The sequence below is a fragment of the Hoplias malabaricus genome, chromosome 12 (genome assembly GCF_029633855.1).
Source record: "Hoplias malabaricus isolate fHopMal1 chromosome 12, fHopMal1.hap1, whole genome shotgun sequence".
Lineage (NCBI taxonomy): Eukaryota > Metazoa > Chordata > Actinopteri > Characiformes > Erythrinidae > Hoplias > Hoplias malabaricus.
Window position 1 is genome coordinate 4,894,799 of NC_089811.1, and position 15,329 is coordinate 4,910,127.

The following is a 15,329-nucleotide window of genomic DNA, read 5'->3' on the forward strand; positions in this document are numbered from 1 at the left end:
ACTTACATTTTTTGAGAGGTGTTTATCAGACTACGCTGTTGGCTATGGCCTGGGGTTCACATCGACTTGTTGTCTACGGCATAGGTTTGACGCATAAAAATAAACTGGCTTTGCGCCTCACTGTCCCTTAAGAGATAAGAGTGTTTTTGTGCTCCTCTGGGTTACTCCAGTTTTTCTCACTTTTTTCCTTTACAGTCAGGATATTTTTAGTGTTGAAAATGTCTGAATTCACACACAAACACACACTTACACACTGTCACATGTGGCTGGTGTTGTCTAAGCCATTACCACCTCTATCCCCTGCACATGTAAATTGTAACCCATCCTGCTTTTCTCTTCTTTTTTTCTGCAGGTGTGAATTGGAGCTGTTATTTCACCTCAATTTTCTTCCTGTCCCAACTGAGCTTAGAAAAACATCTCCGCCGGGAAGCAACAGCCCTCAACACACTCTCACAAACTCACAACATACAGTCGCCATCACCACCTGGAGCTCGCCACTACATAGACAGGTAAGACCTGTTAAATATATTTATTTATGAATATATGTATGGATGGACTAATAGAAATACTCCAAAATTACTTGGAATAAAACCTTTTTACATTGACTTTGTTAAGAAATTAAAGTTTTTTTTTTTCAGTGTCCTGTAGATACAGGTTTTTCTTTGGACAGCGATGGTACACTTTATATTTACACTCTGTCAGAATTTCATTATGAACTCATCAGCTTTCCCTATGCCCACCCATGATTTAGTTGGGCATTTGGCAGCTGATAAGGGTGTATGCGCATTATTGGTGCTTTTCCACTGCATGGGATTGACTTGGCATCACTCGGCTCACTTTTAGCTATTTGCTTTTCCACCAGCACAGCTTATCTATGAAAACCCTGTGTCTAACGGAAACCATGGGCTTTGAAAACTACAACAACGTCAGTGGTAAAGGTCACGTGGCAAAGAAAAAATACATGAACATCAGTTTTGCTAAATTTTGGATTCATCACGTTAAAGGGGAGTTATTGCCAGTAAAGTCTACACATGTCATAAAGTTTACTGGAAAACAGTACACTCTCCCAGGAGTGTAGATGCTTTTCAGTGTAGTTTCAGTATAACACATGTATAAAAATAAGCACGGCTATAAATGTACCTTTAGTTAAAAGGTTCTTCATACACGTCTCATTTGCAAAAATGGAAGCAAAAGAGAATTGAATGCAGTTCTTCTGTGGCTTTGCTTCAAGGAACCGTGTCAAGAGCTTTTATTTTACATGCAATTGTTTACATATGATAAAAGTGTTATAAGTACATTTTAATTGTAATTATACACATGATGTAAATATCCTATGCCAATCCATTAGAGTTTCACATAGGGCCCACCCTATTCCTACTTTAGTAGTCACCTACTGTATCTTTGGCCTTTTAAATCCTAACTCAATTCGGTGGGTCCAGAGCCTACCTGGAATCATTGGGCGCAAGGCCAATTGGGCGCAAGGCCAATACACCCTGGAGGGGGCGCCCGTCCTTCACAGGGCAACACACACTCACACATTCACTCACACCTATGGACACTTTTTGAGTCGCCTATCAACCTACCAATGTGTGTTTTTGGACCGTGGGAGGAAACAGGAGCCCCAGGAGGAAACCCACACAGACACGGGGAGAACACAACAACTCCTCACAGACAGTCACCCGGAGGAAACCCACGCAGACACGGGAGAACACACCACACTCCTCACAGAGAGTCGCCCGGAGGAAACCCACGCAGATGCAGAGAGAACACACCACACTCCTCACAGACAGTCACCTGGAGCGGGAATCGAACCCACAACCTCCAGGTCCTTGGAGCTGTGTGACTGCGACACTACCTGCTAACCCAAATCAACAGGGCTATTTATGAGCTGATCAGCAACCAGCTACACTTGACACCCAGTCATTAGGCCCAGCCCATGTGTACCCACCTCAGCCCCTGTGCAATTACTATTTGTCATTGTACAATGTACAACGAAATTTGTCTTCCAGTGAACACACACACACACACACACACTAGTGAACTAGGGGCTGTAAACACACACCCAGATCGACAGGCAACTGCACCCAGGGACTGGTGCAGAACCTGGTGCTCAAGGGCACCTCAGCAGTGGATTGAGAGAGGAGGCTGTTCATTCACTCCCACTGCCCCCAATTTTCCTGCCACTTGTGGGAATCGAACCAACAATCTTTCAGTCCTAAGCCCTCTTCTCTAACCGTTCGACCACGGCTGCTCTTCACAGGCTCCTCCCCTCATAAGTGTTTCACTGAATTAAGCCCACGGCACATCTGTAAGGCTCATCGGTGAAGTCTGCTGTCCCAGACTCACCTCCCTCCAAGTGAGCTTTACAGCCCTAACACACCCTTGAAGTTTATAGGTGGTACTGAATCACACACACAGTTAATACAACCTCATATGTGGAGATACTTCAGATACAATAGGGTACAATACAATACAATATTCGCCTGAAAGTCCAATCTAAAGAGAGCCATCACGAATCAGATTTGCAGGCAATAAATACTTTTTGTTTGAACAGGTAATGTGTGTGTGTTCATATGTTCTCAGTGCTTCGAGAGCTGTGTGTGGGTTGTGTGCGTGGGAATAATGTGACGAATGCAGGCGAAAACCAAAACAAAGGCCTGGTAATAACAACTGCTCTGCTTTCTCTCTCTCTCTCTCTCTCTCTCTCTCTCTCTCTCTCTCTCTCTCTCTCTCTCTCTCTTTCTCTCTTTCTCTCTCCTACTTATTTGTCCCACATTTTCTGTCTATATGAAGATTCTGAGTCTGACAATGGAGTGTGTGCGTAGAGCCTTCTGAGGAGTCTAATGGTTTATTACTGTGTGTGTGTGTCTGTGTGCTAGCGGGAGGAAGAGCCCACAAGCTAACACCCACACTTACAGAACCTGAATACCTGCCTCAGCCATAGTCTACTCCAGTCTGATACAGAGAACATCTTGACACTTCTCCAGTGCCTCATGTTTACAGTACAACACCAACATCAGGTTTGTCAGTGGTTAATAAGGCAGACATGAGCTGTTGTAGCTGGTGTAGCATAGCGGGTAACACACCTGCCTTTTACACTGAAGACTCCCAGCTCAGGCAGGATCACCACCTTATACAAATGTATAAGTCCTTAGGCCAGACTCCTAACACTGCATTAGTCTACATCTGGTTCATGGCTTACAGTGTTTTTATTTTTCTAACATTAAAGGATTTGGGTTTTTTGGTACCCCTAGTATTATTCATTTTGACAGCAATGTATTGAAATTACTGGGGAGCTGGTGGTTTCCTACCCTCCTACACAAACTACATAGTGCCGATTCTGCAGTGCTATGCCCACAGAAATGACAACAGAGTCTCGCTCTTACAGGGAAGTGAACATCACAGTGATTTTAAAGCTGTAAATGTTATGGAAAAATATTACCTAGTGTTCCTTTAAAGCTAATCTCATATTGTCTTGTTTTTAAATCTCTTTTTTGGAGACTGCAATATTGTTTTGTAGAAAGAATCTTTTACATTTTTCCACGTTTTACACATCTACCTCCAAAAGGTGTGTGGACTCCTTTAAAATGGGTGATTTAAGTAATTTTAAGGTGGACTATTTGTGGATACTGCTTGAGATGTTCTGGAACTGTTACACATGAGCCTAGTGCTCAGGGCTGTAGAACGGAGGATCTGTGAGATGAGATGTAACGGTGTTTATGTTCAACACCAGTTTCTGACCTCACTAATTTTACTGTGGCTGAGTGCCATTAAATACATACAGCAATGTTCCAGTATCCTTCCCAGAAGGAAATGGGACAAATTACCCTATGGAAATCCACATGCCATGACAGCTTCTCTGTGTATTAACACGACTCTATGTTTAAGTCATGTAAACACATGGTGGTATATATGTGCATGAGTCAGTGAGGTCAAACCTTTTTATGGAGTCTTCTGAGGCGTACATTAAGTAACGTGTTGGCTGTGGTTCATCCTCTTAGCCAAGGCAACACTGCTGTGGAAATAACATGACATTCAGAATTGAGGCAGAGTGTTATAATTCTCTCACACATCAACACACACACTACTTCCCACAAGACACACACACACACACACCTGCAGGGAGGGCAGGACAGACTCTTTATGGATCACAGACTCCCAAACTCATACCAAAGTTACAGGATGGAGCTTAATTTCTACAGAGACCACAGATCCGCCGCTACACATCCCCCTTTTGGGGGCATTGATAACACTCTAGTCAATGCTTGACATTGAGCTTGGTAAAACTTCATGTGCTGGAATATATAGAGCTATACAGCTATATAGAGCTGTATATATATTTATAGTTTGGCACACACTTTTATCCAGAGCAATTTACAACTTGAATCATTTCAAGTTTAGGCAGAGAAGTATTTCCTAAGGACTCTTCTTAGTATAGTGTAATGGTCCTGTCCAAGCTGGGACTTGAACCCTTGTTTACAGTGTGAAGTGTTAGTAGTTTGCACTCTACAGTGTGCCGTTTCAGACTGAACAAATCTGAATTAATTTTTACAATAGAATCTCAAAATCTGTATTGTTCAGAAACTGAAAGATGGGTGGAATCCCCCTGTAATATTCAGTGCTGTGTACCTTGTGTTTGGTGCTGGTTGTAAACAGCCTCTGGCTCTGTACTAATCCCTGTGGATAGCACTGTGGCCAAGTGTGGCAGCCTCTCTTTGGCCTTCTGTTGATTTCTTTATCATCTGACATCACCAGCTCCCCCCCTCTCTCTCTCTCTCTCTCTCTCTCTCTGTGTGTGTGTGTGTGTGTGTGTGTGTGTGTGTCTGTCTTTGTCTGTGTGTGTGTGTCTATCTTTTTCTGTGTGTGCGTGTCTGTCTTTGTGTGTGTGTCTTTTTTGTGTCTGTCTCTCTGTGTGTATGTGTGTGTGTGTGTGTGTGTGTGTGTGTGTGTGTGTGTGTGTGTGAGCGAGCTAAGAGCTCTGCAATGCAGCAGCAGAGGGAACAGCATGAGTCAGATCACCAGAGAGAGAGGTAGTAGGTAGATACAAAAAAGATAAATAAAACAAGGGAGAGAATACAATAGAATGAAAAAAGAGCTAAAAGAGAAACACAGACAAGGATAAAGTGAAAAATGGAAAGAAAGAGAGGAAAAAAGACAAAGAGATGAGAGTAAATGAGAAACACTAAATGAGTTAGAGGGAGGAAGAAATGAAAATGTAAGATAAAGGGGAATAACAGAGAAAAGAGAGAGACCAAGGAAACCTGACAGACAAAGACCATTAAGAGCTTTACAGGGACAGAAAGAAGGAAAAGCACAGTGAAACAATAATGAAGCAAGAGAGAAATGGGTGGAAGGTAAGAGAAAAATTAGGGAGAAATATTGGAAGGTAGTGTCAAAAACAAAAGTAAGAAACACAGAGAACATGAGAGAACAGAAGAAAGGTAAAGAATGATAAATAGTGTGAGGAGAGTGATATTTAAAAAGGAAGAGCAAGATCAAATGAGGAAAGACAGGTAGGAAAGAAAATGGGACAAAGGAGGAGTGAAATAAACATATATTAGTATAATACAGTGAGTGAAAGAAAGAAAGAAAGAAAGTAAGAAAGAAAGACAAAACTATAAAGAACAAAACAGGAAGAGGTAGATGAATATAAATACCTGCAAAATAACCCTCCATCACACACACACACACACATGCACACACTATCAGTTGCCCTATATGTACACAGTCCTGAATGTTCTGAGCATGCTAAGTTTATCTTCCGACACAGTTGCCATGACCTCAGACCTGCTCAGTTCCTTATCACAGTGCATTAGAATATATAATACCTTCCAATCCCAGAGTGTAGCTCTGTCCCAGGTCATGGCAAAACCATTTGAGACCACCCGGGAGTCATGGAAAACGAGGGAATATTTCTGATAAAACTCTGCCTGTTCATCACGTTGATGGCCAAGCAGTAATGCGCACAGATGTGACCTAGATCAGACGAACAGCACCACTTCACTGGAGACTTATTTTCAGATTCCAGCTCAAGCATCTGAGTCGTTGAACTTTCTGTGATGTCCAAATTAACGTATTACATTAAGAAAGACTTGGCATTGGATTTGCTTCTGTAAGAGAGGGACAGTTTGTTTTAAGATGTTCTCTAATCTGAATAATTCAAGATTAAACGACATGTTTTATCCTATTTACACAGTGTTGTGGAAGTTATTCCTCAAGTGCATTTATCAGCTTTCAGCTACTTGCTGTCTGGCAGTAAACACAATATTGTACATCATGCTATCATCTTTCCGGCAACTGGCCTACCTAAACTTACTCAAAAACCGTCGCCATTTGGGAGGCTCTCTGAATTATCCACTCCAAAACTTTTGCTCAGATATTGGTGAGGAAATTTTTTTCTATCCAATATATGGGTGGGGACATTTCCCTACCGTTCATATGAAAACCTAGTGCATAAGTTTGAAATGAGCTGGGAAGCTTTATCTAAAGTAATGTAATCATTTCCAATGCCAAGCATCGGCCAGATGGATACAAAGCCCTCAGGACTGAGCTGTGTAGCAGCGGAACATTGTTCCCCGGAGTGATGGCACACCACCCAAAATATTTATTATGAGTTGGCGTGGTGTTTGTGGTCCAGAGCTAATCCTCCAGGATAAGTCCAGATCGCTGTAACTCAGGACTGAATATCATCAAATTCTCACAGCATTGCTCCAGTGTCCCACAGACAGAGAAGCAGTTACTGCAGAAAAGGATGACAAAACTATAGATAAACACTGTTGGTTTTAGAGGAAATGTTGGTTTTAGGAGAAAAGCCCTGTTTCCTTTCAAGGGTAGGGCAGTTTTAAAATGTTATGTAAGTGTATGGTTATGTAATGAATACCTAGGTTATTATTCTTCAGTATTAATGGATGAGGAGGATTCATACACACTCTCACCACTGGTTCTTCAGCCTCGGGAGATGTGAATTATCACTTTTTTTAAGCTTTAAGGCTTAAGAAATATAAAGGTGTATCTTGTCAGCACATGTGTGGTGCGTAATCCTGTTTACCCTACATTATGTCTAATTCACACCTTCCACAAGGAAGACAGAAAGAGTACAAAGCTGTTCTGTGAAAGTAAATGAGGGTGTCACTGCCACACAGTTCCAGGGTCTTGGAATTCTAAGTTCGATCCCTGTCTCTGATCACAAATCACCTTGTCCGTGTTGTGTGTTATTGCCTTGTGCCTCATGATTCTGGGTAGACATCAGGCTCACCAAAACCATAGAGCTCCACTGGCCATATCGGGACCCTTTGTAGTTCTACATGGACTCTATGGACTGTAGCCCATTTGCTGGCCTGCATATATTGTTTGTCCCAAAGGTCAGGTCACCTACAGAACCGGTTTTATCCGGGTGGTGGCTAATTCCCAGTACTGCAGTACTACACTGATATTTTTTCTGTGTTGAGTTGGTACAAACACATCAGACAGCAGTGCTGCTGGAGTTTTTAAACACCCCAGTGTCACTGCTGGACCGAGTTTCAAAAAGGTATTCTCTCTAATACAGTGGGCAGTGAGTGTTTTAAAACTCCAGCAGCCCTGCTGTGTTCGATCCATTCATACCAGCGCAACATAGATGCAAAAGATTCACTGGAGTTGAATTTGTCATCCAGAACTAATCATCCAATGTCAGTACCTGATGTCACTAACATTTAGATGGCTGTAGTAGTCTTTCTGTGCTATGATGCAAGCTATGAACTTTCCACGGGCTGAGTACAGAGATCAGTACAGAGAGTTTAAAATATGAAACAGTGCCATCAAACGATAATAAAAATTAACAAATTAATAGCACTTTGCTGAAACTAAATTGTATAATTATATAATCAAATATAACACTAAATATATAAAATAATTTATTTCTTTAAGTGTGCTGTCTGGAATAATGGGTCATTTATCAGTCTTTCACATATTTCATTAGTTTTTATTTGTTGATGAAAAGTGCAAGACATCTTCATAGTTCTCATCTTCAATTGATTATTTTTGCCTAGTTCTCATCTAGTTTTCGTTATGAAATAAAGCATTATTGTGGATATTTTCATCATAGATTTTGTTAAAGAAATGAACACCGGTACATCCAGTGGTGAATTCAGACTGCAGGCTATGGCTCTGGTTAAGTCAGTGTAGCTTGTTTTGTAACCTCTGATAGCATTTCACTCTTCTGGTTGGATCTGAGTGAATATGTAAAGGGAGATTTGTGAAGGGCTCAGTGGCTGTGTTTTTGTCACGGTGTCACTCACACTGCTGTGTGCCGGGGGCTGATCGGGCTGCTGTCTACCCACTGATCCGTGAGGCTCTAGAGCTGTGGTGCCCTCAGACAGACCCTGCCCTCTGCCACTGAGAAACTGCCTTCAATTGCTCACCTCTCTGAGGAAAAATGTCAGAGCTGTCACTTCCATCTGGGCTGGAGGAAATGGCCCATCTGAGCTGAGAGACCCCTCAGCCAATCAGAATCCAACTTTCTGAACAAATGCAACTTTTCCCAGCGCACCTCTACCTTTAACTATTATTGCACCTTTACTCACAATTTCATCTTTACATTTACTCCCACTGCACTCTTACCAAAACAATTTGACCACCACTAGATCTACCCTACACTACTGCGCTTTTACTTACTGCCACATTACTTTCCTCACCACCACACCTTTACCACCTCTACCTTTACCTTTATCACACAACACCTTTACCACCTCTACCTTTACATTTCATCACACTACACCACACCTTTACCACCTCTACCTTTACCTTTATCACACCACACCTTTACCACCTCTACCTTTACATTTCATCACACTACACCTTTACCACCTCTACCTTTACCTTTATCACACCACACCTTTACCACCTCTACCTTTACCTTTATCACACCACACCTTTACCACCACTACATTTATCTTTACTACACCACACCTTTACCACCTCTACCTTTACCTTTATCACACTACAGCTTTACCATCTCTACCTTTACCTTTCATCACACTACAGCTTTACCACCTCTACCTTTACCTTTATCACACTACAGCTTTACCACCTCTACCTTTACCTTTCATCACACTACAGCTTTACCACCTCTGCCTTTATCTTTCATCACACTACACCTTTACCACCTCTAACTTTATCTTTATCACACCACACCTTTATCACCTCTACCTTTACCTTTATCACACCACACCTTTACCACCTCTACATTTACCTTTCATCACACTACACCTTTACCACCTCTAACTTTATCTTTATCACACCACACCTTTATCACCTCTACCTTTACCTTTATCACACCACACCTTTACCACCTCTACCTTTACCTTTATCACACTACAGCTTTACCACCTCTACCTTTACCTTTCATCACACTACAGCTTTACCACCTCTACATTTACCTTTCATCACACTACACCTTTACCACCTCTAACTTTATCTTTATCACACCACACCTTTATCACCTCTACCTTTATCTTTATCACACTACAGCTTTACCACCTCTACCTTTATCTTTATCACACCACACCTTTACCACTTCTACCTTTATCTTTATCACACCACACCTTTACCACCTCTACCTTTACTTTTATCACACCACACATTTACCACCTCTACCTTTACTTTTATCACACCACACATTTACCACCTCTACCTTTACTTTTATCACACCACACCTTTACCACCTCTACCTTTACTTTTATCACACCACACATTTACCACCTCTACCTTTACCTTTATCACACCACACCTTCACCACATCTACCTTTACCTTTCATCACACCACAGCTTTACCATCTTTACCTTTACCTTTCAACACACCACACCTTTACCACCTCTACCTTTACCTTTATCACACCACACCTTTCCCACCTCTACCATTACCTTTATCACACCACACCTTTACCACCTCTACCTTTATCTTTATCACACCACACCTTTACCACCTCTACCTTTATCTTTCATCACACCACACCTTTACCACCTCTACCTTTACCTTTATCACACCACACCTTTACCACCTCTACCTTTATCTTTCATCACACCACACCTTTACCACCTCTACCTTTACCTTTATCACACCACACCTTTACCACCTCTACCTTTATCTTTCATCACACCACACCTTTACCACATCTACCTTTACCTTTCATCACACCACAGCTTTACCATCTTTACCTTTACCTTTCAACACACCACACCTTTCCCACCTCTACCTTTACCTTTATCACACCACACCTTTACCACCTCTACCTTTACTTTTATCACACCACACCTTTACCACCTCTACCTTTACTTTTATCACACCACACATTTACCACCTCTACCTTTACCTTTATCACACCACACCTTCACCACATCTACCTTTACCTTTCATCACACCACAGCTTTACCATCTTTACCTTTACCTTTCAACACACCACACCTTTACCACCTCTACCTTTACCTTTATCACACCACACCTTTCCCACCTCTACCATTACCTTTATCACACCACACCTTTACCACCTCTACCTTTATCTTTATCACACCACACCTTTACCACCTCTACCTTTATCTTTCATCACACCACACCTTTACCACCTCTACCTTTACCTTTATCACACCACACCTTTACCACCTCTACCTTTATCTTTCATCACACCACACCTTTACCACCTCTACCTTTACCTTTATCACACCACACCTTTACCACCTCTACCTTTATCTTTCATCACACCACACCTTTACCACATCTACCTTTACCTTTCATCACACCACAGCTTTACCATCTTTACCTTTACCTTTCAACACACCACACCTTTCCCACCTCTACCTTTACCTTTATCACACCACACCTTTACCACCTCTACCTTTATCTTTATCACACCACATCTTTACCACCTCTACCTTTATCTTTATCACACTACAGCTTTACCACCTCTGCCTTTATCTTTATCACACCACACCTTTACCACCTCTAACTTTATCTTTATCACACCACACCTTTACCACCTCTGCCTTTATCTTTATCACACCACACCTTTACCACCTCTAACTTTATCTTTATCACACCACACCTTTACCACCTCTACATTTACCTTTCATCACACTACACCTTTACCACATCTACATTTACCTTTACCACACCACACCTTTACCCTCTACCTTTACCTTTATCACACCACAGCTTTACCACCTCTACCTTTACCTTTCATCACACTACACCTTTACCACCTCTACGTTTACCTTTACCACACCACAACTTTACCACCTCTAACTTTACCTTTATCACACCACCCCTTTACCTACCCCCTCTACCCTTACATTTATATTTCCTCTCAGCAAACCTTTACTTACCACCTCTACCTTTACTTTTCTTGACCTCCTCTTACCTCCACCTTTAACCACCTCTTTACATATAGCCTCTAACTTTAACTTTTTCATTTTCCATGCCACCATGGCATACCACCAATAATTTTACCTTTCCTCACCACCACATCTTTATCCACCACCCATCATCTCACTTCATATTTATCTTTACCCCTCACCGCACCTTTACCCACCACTGCACCCTGTCACTCCACTGCATTCCCTGTGGCTCATTCAGTCAAAACTGTTATGTGCACGATCTGCAAAATTCTAACGCATTTAAAGAGAGCTCACTTTCACTTTATTTATGCATGAGACTGGAGCAGCTTGTTGCTTTCTGTTTTATTTATTTATTTTTCTTCTACTTCTGCTGCTCTGCTGCTGCTTTGCTTCTTTATGTAGTGACTATGTAGCCAGTGACTTTATGTAGCCACTGATATGTAGTTGTTCCATATTTGTGTGCATAAAAAATGAGCTAAAATCACAGAAAGAAAATTTATCGTTTTACAGTAATTATTTACCCAGCAGCCACCGCGTTCTGTAATAGCGTACCAACACATTTCTTTGTGTCAATGTATTCAAAGAAATATGTATGTTTTCCGAATAATGAACGTCTTTTATATGTGAATAATTCTGCTGTGATTGGTTGTAATCTGGGTTGGGATCTGGCATGGGGTTGACAAGAATCTCACAAATATTGTCCTGCTTCACTTTTAATATACAACACACACTAAAGGAGACTCTATCAGCATCCTAATTATTCTCCATCAGCATCCCAATTATTAAAGACCGCTATACTCCACAGCCTTGAGAGAGAGAGAATGTTTTTCAGGGACTGTTTTCTCTCTGTCTCACTCTCTCTTTCTCTCCTTTTCCCTCTCCTCCATGTCTCCTCCCTCAGCTGGATCTGATTCAGTTTTGGTTACTGGAGCCGTTGGCATTAACTCTGATATCCTCATGTCCTTCCCTCTAAAGTTAAAAGGCTCTGTGTGTTTCCTCTCTGTGGTGTGTCTGACCACAAATTCTATTCCTCTCGGAGTCCTGTCTGTCTGGATTAAAGAACCCCGAGCGTCCCCGGAGCCGCAGTTTTCCCGAGTGCTAATGTTAATTATAAGTAAAAGACAGTAGTCAGTCATTAGTGTTATGTGGTTTGTATCAGATGAGATCAGCTCTTTGCTTCGTGCTGGTGGAACACAGGAACAGAGTTGGGAGTTGGAGGGACTGTCGCTCTCCGCTGGCATTGAATCCTACAGTGGTTCAAATTTCTCAATTAAACTGAACCAACTTTTCTGGGTTGTTTTCATTTTTAATACTAGTTTCCACTCTGGTTTCCTGCAACTATCCACAAACACGTGTAGTAGTAGTCTAAGTGTGTGAGTGACTGGATGAGTGTGTGAAAATGGAAATGCACTGGGAAGCAGGGATGGCTGAGACAGAAGCACTTTGAGGACAGACGCTGATGTCATGGTGTGTGGACTTCCTGACACAGCGGGTTTCTTGGGCAGCGTCGCCATGACAACCATGATCCCGAGTTACAGGATGTGGATGCGTCTTTCCAGTGACACTCTGGCGTGTGTTGACTCTTTTTTTTTAATGCCGTTTAAGCTTTTAAATGTTCATGGTCCGTTTCATTTCAGTTCACTTTTGTGATTCTCCCATGAGATGAAATTACAGACTAAACCTCCAGCCACATGGATGCGACACTCATTGCATTGTAAATGTATTTGCAAAATATATTATTTTCTTTGCAGAGCTTTGGACCCTAACATGTTCTTCTTGCAGCTATTTTTCAATACATTTTTGCCCTCTCCTCTCTGTCATGTATTAAACTCTTTTGTAAAATATCTGTTCATCAGAATGACGGATTTAGAAGTTACTCTAAGACTCCATCACCACCCGCTTCTACACCATTCACATGCAGCTCGAAAGCTTCGCCCAGAAAGTTGACTTGATTGGTTATTTAGGTATATGATGTAAGAAACCCTGACTGTCTGAATCTGTTTTTGATGTTGGAGTCCCAGCTCAGACAGCCACCCACATCTGCAATAATATTACCATATTAGCCATTAATGTAAATGGTTGCCCTTCATGTACTGCTTTATCTTTTCTGACTCAAGCATTCAGATATTTAACAAGCTCCTCTAGAGTTGGAGAGAGAGAGAGAGAGAGAGAGAGAGAGAGAGAGAGAGAGAGAGAGAGAGAGAGAGAGAGAGAGAGAGAGAGAGAGAGAGAGAGAGAGAGAGAGAGAGTCCATAGCAAATTTGCTGACATTCAAACCTGAAACACAGGATACAAATTTTGTGTGAAAGAGCTCCTTGTCTGTACCAGCAGTCAGCCTGAGCTGCTGGAGTTTAATCTCATCACTAGATGGAGCTGTTCAGCAGATCAGTCACACTGCAGAGTCAAACATTCATTTCTCTAGTGAAGAGGGAATGGTTTTCTGCAATTTAAAAAGAGAGGGAGGCAGTAGAAAACAGTGAGAGCGATAAAGAAATAGAGAAAATGGAAAAAGAATGAGAGAATCAGAAAGCAAAAGAGAGAGAGAGAAAAAAAAAAGAGAGAGAGAGAGAGAGAGAGAGAGAGAGAGAGAGAGAGAGAGAGAGAGAGAAGAGTGAGAATATCTGAGAAATGGGACAAGTGAAGGAATAAGAACAAGTGAAGGGGCGGAAGACGGGGGTGGCAGAAGGGGTTGAAAAAAATTATAGAGGAGAGGAGAAAAAAGAGAAATAGTGTGAGAGAGGAATTGATTGAAGGGGAACAGGAAAACAGGGATGGATAGAGTAAGGGATTGGGAAGTTGAGTAAGACTTTGTTTTATAGCTTCTTTAATATCAGGAGTGAGTCTGCCTTCCAAAGAAAGTGCCCCTGTTAAATGGGCTGATTTATTACCCACAATGCAGTGCAAGATTTGCTGGTGATGTTTTAATAGGATGTTGAGGAAATTGTGTGTGTGTGTGTGTGTGTGTGTGTGTGTGTAGATCAGCCTTGTGTGAGGTTCCTGAGAAATGTGAAATGGGGTTCATCTTCAAACTAGTGTTAAACTCCCAGGACCTGTTCCCCGATGTTCTCAGCCCAGCAGTGACTTGGTTATAAACTCCAGTAGCACTGCTGTGTCTGATCCAGTCATACCAGCCAAACACACTAAAGCCCCTTTCACACATGCACAGTAACCCAGAAACTATCAGGACATTATCCAGAGGAGCTGCCAGCCCCCTAGCACAAAGTCCAGGTAATGTCCGAGTGAGCGCATGGGTGAATAGAGTAGCGTTTTGGAGAATCACAGTGAACTCATGCTGTGCCTTCTACACATGCTAAAGAGGCGCAGCCCCATGCTTAAAGCATGTGGAATATTTCCAGCTCTGAGTGTCTGACGCTTCATGTGTGAAAGGGCAGCTCTGGGACCTGATTCAGACATTCTGACATTATCCCGAGTTGCTGCAGCCCCCAGAATGATCCAATGAACCAGTGAAGAACAGGGTGAAAAATGTCAAATGGCAAATCAACAGATCAATGAACAAACAGTCTGTAATTATAGAACCATAAATGCACCTCTGTGGTCAGTGTAGCTGATGAAATGGACAGTGAGAAAAATAGGAAGTGTTTTTTAATGTTTGACTGATCTGAGCATGTCTGTATCCATGGATTGAAGTAACATGATTTTTTTAATGTTTTTGTTTCCGTGGGTGCCATATTGAGGACTGATTGAGCAGCACTAATTTAAACGAATGGGAAAGACGGATACATTTATCTCATATGCAGCTCCTCTCCCAGTGCTGGAGAGAGTCTTATTTCTCTCAAAAACACAGAAGTTGACCCCATCTTTGCATCAGGGGATAAAGGATCCCACTGTGTAGCATAACAAGGAGAAAGAGGCCATTAAAATCGGTTAGCCACATTAGCATTTTCGTCATAGCATCTAGTGGAATACTCTGTCAGACGCTGATGCGTTTCTCTGCTCTTCAG

At 41.9% G+C, this 15,329-nt stretch overlaps 1 protein-coding gene across 10 annotated transcripts in view; it reads left to right on the forward strand.

Annotated features, from left to right (window-relative positions):
• The first annotated feature begins 355 nt into the window (after positions 1–355).
• The window catches only part of map2 (microtubule-associated protein 2), a 71,417-nt gene continuing 56,443 nt past the window's right edge, over positions 356–15,329 (forward strand). For all 10 annotated transcript variants that reach the window (XM_066685963.1, XM_066685962.1, XM_066685965.1 and 7 more), the window contains exon 1: positions 356–509. The gene's annotated coding sequence lies outside the window, so the exon portion shown is untranslated. The remainder of the gene's footprint in view (positions 510–15,329) is intronic.